Genomic DNA, 11,168 nt, shown 5'->3' on the forward strand with positions numbered 1-11,168 from the left:
AAACACAAAATCCTGCCTTTTCCCTTCGTTCGCAGGCCGAGCTCTCCTCCATCCTGGGGTAAGTGTGCTCCTGTCTAGTCTCCTTACAGCAGCTTCCTAAGAAGCCTTACTTACAGGGATAACCCTCTGCGGAAACTTACTATCATAAAGAAAGAAAGGGGAAAAAAAAAGAACAGCCTCAGACTTCTATTATTCGATGCAACAGACTTAAATACCATAGCAAGGAAGACAATGGGCAGAAACACACCAATTGATTGAGGTAATTGTAGGACTGAACCTAAAATAAACCTGTATGCTTATAAAAATAAATCTCTCTCCTAAATTGGAGCCCAGCGTCTTGTTATAGATGGCTGGTGTTCATGCCTCCAGGAGAGCTGATCCCAGGCCTGTCTGAGGCTAAGTGCTGAATAAGCCTTTGAATGCACTCTCCGGGGAAGAAACAGGCACACTCCCAATGATGCCCATGCAGAAACCTTTTCATTTCCAGCCTTCCTTTGCAGTTCTGAAGGCACCTTTAATTGACACAGAAAATAAATGAGACTTTTCAAGCACCTTTGTAACTGCATCACCCATTTTAACACATGCAATCTGTGCTAATTGCGTAGTCACTCAAAATGCGTTTGAGATGGTCCTTCCAATTTTTTGATATGCCCATGAAATCATTTTAGACATCAAACATGGGGGAGGAAGGCGGGGAATTAAGGAATGAGAAGCGCAAATGCCAGAATTTATGGAGTGCATCTTTTTTTTTTAAAGATTTTATTTATTTATCAGAGGTGGGGGAGAGAGAGCGAGCACAGGCAGACAGAATGGCAGGCAGAGGCAGAGGGAGAAGCAGGCTCCCTGCTGAGCAAGGAGCCCGTTGTGCATCTTGGCGTCCCAAGAGTGCATCTTTTTAAATTACAACGGACACAGGCTTTGGGAGCAGAGAGCCAATTGAGTCACCAGCTTTCAAGAAACTAGGGATGGGGAGCCTGGGTGGCTCAGTGGGTTAAAGCCTCTGCCTTTGGCTCAGGTCATGATCCCAGGGTCCTGGGATCGAGCCTCACATCGGGCTCTCTGCTCAGCAGGGAGCCTGCTTCCCCCTCTCTCTCTCCTCTCTGCCTACTTGTGATCTCTGTCAAATAAATAAAACATTTTAAAAAATAATAATAATTAAGAAAAAAAGAAACCGGGGAGACTCCTGATGAGGTTACTCACTTGCCTCACCCTTCCGCTCAGTAACCTGGCTCTGTGCGGCCAGAAGGCAAGCGCCCGTCCCACGGCTACAGCTCCGAGGTGGCTGGAGGAAGGAATCCAGATAGATCTCATTCTTACCACTACACCGTTTCATCCCTGCTGAAACAGTGAGACAGGAAGCCAGAGGAGGAAAAGGTCGTGTGCCCTCCTATCTGCATAGGTTTAATCCTTTTATTATAGTCAAAAAAAGGACAAGAGAGGTTTTTGCAAAGCCTCAAAACAGGACACTCTGGAGAGTTGTTTTCAGACGCTCTGCTAGATGAGACTGTCCGAGAAATGGGATTAACGCAGGAAAGAAAGCTGCTTACCGTGTCCACTAGAGAGCACTGGGGCTGCGGACCTCACCTTGCAAGGCAGCGTTAGTATGAAAAGACCAAAAACCACAAAGCAAGGTTGTTCTGACGAGCCTCTTCCTAACTACAAGACTACTATCACCCTGAAAACTCCGAAGTCTATTATAATGGGTATTGCTTGGCTTTGACCACCAAAGACTTATTCAACCCTTCTTAGCAGCTCCCTTTAAGGTTTCATAAATTACTACTTCCCTGGGAGAGATTATATTTGGGCGGCCCTGCAGGTGGCTCACCAAGAGGCAGTTCTCAGACTCCACAGAGCTCAGTTAGATCCTCGCGCCTGGCGTTCCCTGAAATGGGGTTTGGCGTTTCCATCTCTGCCATCCGCAGACAGCTCCTGCCATCAGCCTCTTACTCTAACTCCTTCTGGTCCAACTGCTTTTGTGAGCCTCTTGTAAGTACTCCAACGTTCCCTTTTCCATAACTTATCAAGAATCCATTTTGGGGGGGCCCCGGATGGCCCAGGCAGTTAAACATCTGCCTTCGGCTCAGCTCATGGTCTCAGGGTCCTGCGATCGAGTTCCATGTTGGGCTCCCTGCTCAGCGGGGAGTCTGCTTCTCTTCCTCTGTCTGCCCATCCCCCTGCTTGAGCACTCTTTCAAGTAAGTAAGTAAAATCTTTTTTTAAAGAGACTCTAGGGACACCTGGGTGGCTCAGTGGGTTAAGCCCCTGCCTTCAGCTCAGGTCGATCTCAGGGTCCTGGGATCGAGCCCCACATCGGGCTCTCTGCTCAGTGGGGAGCCGCCCCCTTCCCCTGCCTGCTTCTCTGCCTACTTTTGGTCTCTGTCAAATAAATTTTAAAAATCTTTTATAAAAAAAAAGAATCTATTCCTTTTATGTACACCTTTTATGATACCAAGAACATTTTGACGATTATTTCACAAGATAAGCAGATGCAAATGTTGTTAGTCTTTGTATCTATAAGCACGTATCTATAAGTATCTGTAAGTCTCTCATATACCGCTGGTGGGGATTATCAATGGCTTCAACAATGTGCAAACCATCTTTGGCTATTTCTTTTCAAGTAAGCAGCTTACTGGGACTCCTGATTCCCCTCCTAGGTATAGACCCAAGAATAATCAAAACTCATGTCCACAAAAAGGCTGCTATTTGAATTTTTGCAACAGCATTTTGGGGGGTAGGGGGGTGACGGTAGATAACTGGTTGTAACCCAAGTTTCTGTCAATAAAAGACTGGATCAATGCTTGGGGTACGTCCACATAAAGGAGTGCTACTCAGCAGTAGAAGTAAGCGACTTACATTCACTACAATATGGATCATGCCTTTAAACATTAAACTGATCAGAAGAAGACATACCAGTCAATACTTTTTGTGTGATTCTAATTACATGGACTTTAAAAAAAAAAAAGGAAAACTAATTTAAAGAAGTAGTTGACTGTGAAGTGGAAAATGAACAGGCAGGTAACCAGAAAGGAAATCTGTGAAAGGATTCCAATGTTCTATTATCTTGGATGTGTGCGTGGCTGAGTCTGTTGGGCACCCAACACTGGATCTGGGCTCAGGTCGTGATCTCAGGGTCATGGGGCTGAACCCCGTGCTCAGCGGGGAATCTGGGTCTCTCTCTCTCTCCCCCCATCTCCCTCCTTCTCCCCTCTAAAATAAATCTTTTTAAAATGCTCTATTAAGGTGGTAGCTACACAGGCCTATACATTTATGGAAACGTAAGAAATACAGCACCCATGAAACTTCCTCTTCTGCATAGTTCAGTCTCCAAAGCGAACAACAAAGTTAGAGAAAAACAAGATATGCAAAGAAAAACAATTGTTATGGATGTCTTCAGCATACCCCTGTGCGTAATTTAATAAAACTAGTAGGTAATCATTGCAGTAATTTCATACCTTGAGTTTTTGTTTTTATGCTTATTTTATCAAAAGAACAAGCAAATCAAATTTTCTAATAAAGATGAATCAGGTTTAAATCACATTGGTTTTTTTTTTAAGATTTTATTTATTTATTCGACAGAGAGAGATCACAAGTAGGCAGAGGCAGGCAGAGAGAGAGAGAGAGGAGGAAGCAGGCTCCCAGCTGAGCAGAGAGCCCGATGTGGGGCTCGATCCCAGGACCCTGAGATCATGACCTGAGCCAAAGGCAGAGGCTTAACCCACAGAGCCACCCAGGTGCCCCAAAATGCATGTTTCTTAAAAGGAAGTTAAACGACAGTGATATCGACATGATATCATGACCTCAGAGGCACATCCTATGAAAGGACAAGGTAGATGAATCGGACTTCATCGGAACTGGAAACTTGTGCTCTGTGAAAGCGCCTGCTAAGAGAATGAAAAGACAAGCTACATATGCTTGCAGGAAAGATTTCCTTATCGCCTGATAAAATACCTGCATCAGGAAAAAAGGGCTGTCTGAATTCAACAGGAAAGTGGGGCGCGGGCTGGGGCTGGGGTGCCTAAGTGGCTCAGTCGGTTGAGCGACGGACTCTTGAGGGTCTCGGTCCCGCCATCATCCGGCTCTGCACTCAGGAGGGCATCTGCCTGGGATTCTTTTCCTCTTCCTCTCCCTGCTCCTCCCCCAGCCCACTGCCCTCTCCCATGCATATATTCTCTCTACATAAAAAAAATTTTTTTAAGTAAATAGAAGGAGCGCCTGGGTGGCTCAGTGGGTTAAAGCCTCTGCCTTCAGCTCAGGTCATGATCTCAGGGTCCTGGGATCGAGCCCTGCATCAGGCTCTCTGCTCAGCAGGGAGCCTGCTTCCCCCCACCCCCCACCCCCGCCTCTCTGCCGACTTGTAATCTCTTTGTCAAATAAATAAATAAAATCTTTAAAAAAAAAAAAAAAACGTAAATAGAAGTGCCTGGGCGGCTCAGTCAGTTAGGCATTCACTTCTTGGTTTCAGCTCAGGTCATGACCTCCAGGTGTTGGGATCAAGCCCCACCTTGGGCTCCCTGCGTCATGCACAGTCTGCTCCAGGGTCTTTCTTCCTCCTTCTCTGCCCCTCCCTGCTTGTGTGCTCGCACTCTCTCTGTAAGTAACTAAAATCTTTTTAATAAATAACTAAGATTAAGAAAACAAATAATTTCAACGGCAAGGGAACAACGAGTACAATTAGAAAATGGACCCAAAATGCAAATGGACATTTCACTGAAGCAGAAAACCTGAATGGTAAATAAGCCCAAGGCAAAGATATTCAACTTCATTAGCCATTAGGGCTATGCAAATTAAAGCTAAGATACCACTGCACCCCTATTAGACAGGAACAAGGTGCAAGGAAAAAAATACTGGGAATCCCAGGTGCTTCCAAGGATGTGGATTCGAGCAGACCTCTCATACATTGCTGGTGGGAGTATTTTTTTTAAGATTTTATTTATTTATCTGACAGAGAGAGAAATCACAAGTAGGCAGAGAGGTAGGCAGAGAGAGAGGAGGAAGCAGGTTCCCCACTGAGCAGAGAGCCCAATGCCGGACTCGATCCCAGGACCCTGAGATCAGAACCTGAGCCAAAGGCAGAGGCTTAACCCACTGAGCCACCCAGGCACCCTGCTGGTGGGGATTTAAAATAGTCCAGTTACTCTGGGAATCAGTTGAGCAAGCTCTTATAAAAGTAAACAGGCACTTTCCATCTAATACAGCCAATGCTTTCCAGGGTATTTATTCTACAACAATGGAAACTTAGGTTCACACAAACAAAGTTGTACATGAGTATTTATAGCAGCTTTATTTGTAAGTAGGCAGAAATGTGGGAGGGGGATGTCCTTCGAGGGTACACAGATAAACGAACTCTAGTGTATTTATATAATGGCATAATTTTCAGGGGCAGTTAAAAAAAAAAAAAAGGTATTTTCTTTTTGTTACACTGATCATGTTTTGCTCTTTTCTCCCATGTCTTCTCGCCTGACTTCAACTCCTTCGCAGTCATAACTCTCACATATGATCCTTTCCACTTGGGAAGATCACCTGAGCAGTCTCCCCCGGACTCAGCTGCCTCTGTCTTTCATAACTCCCCTATATATTCCCCAACTGACCAGTGTTGACCCGAGTAGGTAGGGACAACTCTACGCCCCTGTTTATAGGAAGAAGTTACAGAAAATGAGACCTTCCACCCTCAACAACCCTAAAGATTTAAGGTCAAATTGTTCAGGGGGAATGATGTGGGACACAGAGGCAGAAGAAAATCATTAAAATTCCTCACCTACTGACAAGCCCTTGAAACAGGCAGAGTGGCTCTCCTCTAGTGACTTAACTGCCCTCACCTTGAGGTTTTGCTAAGGACAATCCTAGCCTGACCTATCCCCTACCCCGACAGGTCTGACCAGTATCCTGTAAGTCTACTTTAGCAATTCCTTTAGAAAACTTTATCTCTAAACCTCCAATATAGTGTCGAGAATCATTCCCAAGCATATGGCCCACTGATATACATCTAAAGGGTCTCACAAGAAGATTTTTACTACTGGTAATAAATAACCTTTCTCCCAATAATAGCTAGCCCCTCAAGGTCCTGGAGACCTTGATTCCCAAATTCCTTAGAGACCTACACCATCCCAAATCCCCTTTGTCCTCACCTACCACTGCACCCACCCCTACTCTGCCTTTAAAAACTCTGACTGTAATCTGATTCGGGGTCCACGTCCCTACTCCGCTGTGTCGGGTATACTTGGGCCCAAGCTTAAACTTGTTGAATAAATCCTCGTGTGATTGCATCAGTGTTGGCTCCTTGGTGGTCTCTTGGACGTGAAAACTTGGGCATAACATAGAGAGGTTGTCCCTCAACATAATCAAGATCATGCAGAACAAACCCACAGTCACTACCACACTCGCCAGTGAAAAGTTGGAAAGCTTTTCCAGTAGCATTGGCAAGAAGGAAAGGGTACCCACTCATGTCACTTTTATTCAACCAAGATTGGAAGTTCTAGCCAGAGCACTTAGGGGATAAAAATAAATAAAAACACCCAAATTGGAAAGGAATGAGTAAAGCCCCATTTGCAGATGACATAATACTATATATAGATAACCCTAAACACTATGTAAACAGAACCTGTAGAATAAATGAATTCAGTAAACTTGGAGGATATTAAAAACAAAAACAAAAAAACTTTAAAAACAGAGTTCCATTTTTCTGCAGTAACAGCAAACTATACAAAACATTATGGAAACAATCTCCTTTGTAATAGCATTAAAAACTAAGGTACTTAGGAATAAATTTAACTAAAGAGGTGAGAGATCATTACAGTCAAATCCTTAAGTCACTGGTGAAATTAACCACCACACAAATGGAAAGATTTCCAATGTTCATGGGCTTTCACAATAGTGTTAGAATTTAACAATACTATCCTCATTACCTAACGTCAACTGTACATTTAATTCAATCTTTATCAAGATCCCCACGCACCTTCACAGAGATAGAAAAAAAAAAATCATAAAATACATACAGAAGCACAAAATACGGCAAATAACCAAAGGAATCTTGAGCAAAAAGGATTGAGTTGGGTTCATCATACTACCTGACTGGAAAATACACTATAAATCTGTAATAATCATAGCAGCATAGTACTGATGTAAATACAGATGTATAAACCAATGGAACTAACTCACGAGTCCAGAAATCAGCTGACACATTTAAGGAAAATGAGTTCACAACAAAAAATCCAAAAAGATACAATGGGGAAAGGATAAGCACTTCAATAAATGGCACCAGGAAAACTAGATAGCCACACTGGGGCGGGGCAGGGGGTCACTCTCTTACACCATACACAAAAATCAATCCAAAATGGATTAAACACTCAAACATAAGACTTGAACCCATTAAAATGCCTACAAGAAAACAGAGAGTAAGCTCCCCAGTATCTGTCTTGGCCATCATTTTTTTTTTTTTTTTTTAATTTCCAGGAAAAGCAAAAATCAGAGAGTGGAACTGCATCAAACTAGCCATCTTCTGCACAGCAAATGAGACCATCAACAAGAGGAAAAGGCAAGCCATCAAATGGGAGAAGCTATTTTCCAATCACCTATCTCACCAGGTGTTGTTATTATCTAAAACAGAACAAAAGTCCTATATATAGGACTATATATATATTGTCAAATATATATATAGACAAATCTCTATGTATAGATATATATATATATATATGGATATGTATGTGTGTATAATGATATATAACATTACTGTTTTTCCAAGACATACAGATAGCCAAGAGCTAGGTGAAGAAGCACTAAACATCATGGAAATGCAAATCAAAACCACAATGAGGTATCATCCCACACCTGCTGGAATGGCTAGCATCAAAGAGATAAGAAACAAGTGTTGGTGAGGTTGGGGAGTAAAAGGAATCCTGGGGTAGGGGGAGGGGACGGGATCAACTGGTACAGCCACTCTGGGAAACAGTACAGGGCTTCCTCTAAAAAGTTAAAAGTAGAACTACCATATGATCCAATAGTTCCATTTCTGGGTGTTTATCCAACAAACAACAACAACAACAAAATACCACTATTTTGGAAAAGATATCAGCTCTCCTCATGTTTACTCCAATATCATTTATAGTAGTGGACCCATGAAAACAATTCATGTATCCATCAACGAATAAAGAAGTTGTGGTATGTGTGTGTTTATTTATATTTATATCATATATATATTTATATATTCTTTTATAAAAATATATGTATATAAGGAGTATTATCCAACTATGATAAAGAAGAAAATGCTGCCATTTTCATCGATATCAATCGATCTTGAGGGAATTGTGCTAAGTGAACGGAGTCCAATAGTGAAAAATAAATAGCACATATGCTCACTTCTACGTGTTATCTAAAAATCAATAACTCAGAGTCAGAGAAGAACATTGGCTACCATGGGCTAAGAGACAGAGGAAATGCAGAGATGTTGGCCAAAAGGTACAAACATTCACACTGACAATATAAGTAAGATCTGGGGATCCAATACATCATATGGTGACTAAAGTTAGCTGTATTGTAGATTTTAAATTCCGTAGTACATATTTTAAATACATAATACTATATTTTATTACTGTGTTATATACTTTAAATATATTATACTGTATTATGTATTTTATTACTATAATTATATACTTTAAAGTTGCTAAACATAGTTTTTTAGGTTTTCATCCCAAAGGAAAAAAAGAGAAAAAGAAAAAGTCTAACCATGCACAGTCAGGTCTTAACTAGACATTAGACATTGTGGTGATCATTTCACAATAGATTCACAATGGAATCCTCACATTTCCCATGTACAAACTAACCCTATATCAACTTCATCTTAATTTTTAAGCAGGGCAGAAAGAAGCTGAAAAATAGAAAACTAAAACATCTGTTACCTCTGAGAAGGTAGGAAGAGCAAGTTATAATAAAGAGAGGCACACAGGAAACGTAACAATGGAAAATAACAATATTCTTTTTCTACAACAGAATGGTGGATATCATTATTCTTTATATTATCATGTACAGATATGTTTGATTATCATTCACTGCTTTATACCAATCTTTTTAAAATTTTTACTTCAAGTAATAAAAAATCCCTAAAGGTGTTCCACACCCAAGTTTGCTCTAAGTCCCAAATTCAACATTCTTCTTCTGAGACCTTAAGTCCACTCACACTTTGAATACATACATTATTACCCTACCTTTGTTATTTTGGTTGAGAAAATATGCTCACCTCTCTCACTGTGTGTGTGCTTTAAATTTCATCTGTGAAAGTAAACTGATTTTTATTTTGTTAAGTAAATAACATCTGTTGAAAAATTAAATTCAAATTTACATATTTGGCATGTTTGTTCATTTTTAAACCCTGATTTTTGAGTTCACTCTCAATAGTAAGTAAATCACATAATATATGAATTTTTCTTTTGAATTTGTAAGACATTCAGAAGCTGATTTACTTTGGCTGATTGGAACACTCAAAACAAAACTGTTCTCTTAAATGATCACCTCAATAGATGCAGAAAACGCATTTGAAAAATTATAATATCCACTGATGATAAAAACTCTCAAAGTAGGGCTAGAGAGAACATACTTCAGAATAATGAAGACCATACACCAAAAAATGCACAGCTAACCTCACATTAAATGAAGTGAGAGCTTTCCATATAATATCAGGAACAAGACAAGAACACGACGTCAACTCTTAGCACTTCTTTTCGACATAGTAGCCACAGCAGTCCAACAAGAAAAAGAAGTTACCATCCAAATGGTAACAAAATAAAATATTCACTGCTTCTAAATGTCTTAATACTATATAGAGAAAACCCTAAAAGACTCCACCAAAAAACTACAAAAACTGATAAATGAATTGAGTAAAGTCACGGAATACAAAATCCACAGAAATCTGCTTCATTCCTATACACTAATTATGAAGTAGCCAAAAGATTAAGAAAACACTCCCATTTACAATAGCATTAAGAATACTGAAATATCTAGGAAGAAATTTAACCAGGGAGTTGAAAGATCATTACTCTAAAGACCATAAAACACTGGTAAAATTGTTCCCATAAAGCATCCAGGTGGGTCACCACTATTTTCAGTTTTTAGATACACACGGTATGTTACAAAAATTTTAAATGGAGGGGCGGCGCCTTGGTGGTTTAGCTGGTTAAGCATCTGCCTTCAGCTCAGGTCATTAACCCAGGGTCCTGGGATCAGGCCCTTCGTGTGGCTCCCCACTCAGTGGGGAGGTTGCTTCTCCCTTCTGCCTGTTTCTCCCCTACTTGTGTGCTCTCTCTCTCTCTCTCTCTCTCTCTCAAATAAGTAAAATATTTTTTTAAAAATGAAATGAAATAAATGACTCTCAACCAGTCAACAGCTAACTCTATCAAGAGCCAGAGAGCCAATGTTCTGGGTATTGCAGGTCACAAGGAACCCACGGCGGGCATTCGACTCTGAGTTTATAGGGCCAAATCACCAGACTGACCAGTAAACAGAAGGACGTGTGGTTATATTCCAATAAAACTTTATTTACAAAAATCGATCATAGCCAGACCCAGACCAAAGGTCATCCTCTGCCAACCTCTGCTCTCAAGTATTTTATTTTCACCAGCCTTCCTGTGTGTGCGTGACAACCTTCACGCACCTGTCTCTGTACTCTTCCCAGAGTGAGCCTCAGTATGTGCTTAACTTTCCTTGGGGGATTTTCTGTGTAGATGCTATCACAATTAATGGTCTACTCTTACGGACAGTGAACGTATGTAATAGTGACATACCTCTAAATATAAATGGATAGTAACGATTACCAACAAGGGGTGCCTGGGTGGCTCAGTGGGTTAAATCCTCTGCCTTCGGCTCAGGTCATGATCCCAGGGTCCTGGGATGGAGCCCCGCATCAGCTCTGCTCAGCAGGGAGCCTGCCTCCTCTCTCTCTCTGCCTGCCGCTCTGCCTACCTGTGATCTCTGCCTGTCAAATAAATAAATAAAATCTTTAAAAAAAAAAAAAAATCACTAACAAGACCACGGGAGTTTGACATCAAAAAAACTTAAGGGGGGGGCGGGGGCGCGCCTGGGTGGCTCAGTGGGTTGGAGCCTCTGCCTTCCGCTCTGGTCGTGATCCCAGGGTCCTGGGATCGAGCCCCGCGTCGGGCTCTCTGCTCGGCAGGGAGCCTGCTT

This window comes from Mustela nigripes, chromosome 12 (genome assembly GCF_022355385.1).
Source record: "Mustela nigripes isolate SB6536 chromosome 12, MUSNIG.SB6536, whole genome shotgun sequence".
NCBI lineage: Eukaryota > Metazoa > Chordata > Mammalia > Carnivora > Mustelidae > Mustela > Mustela nigripes.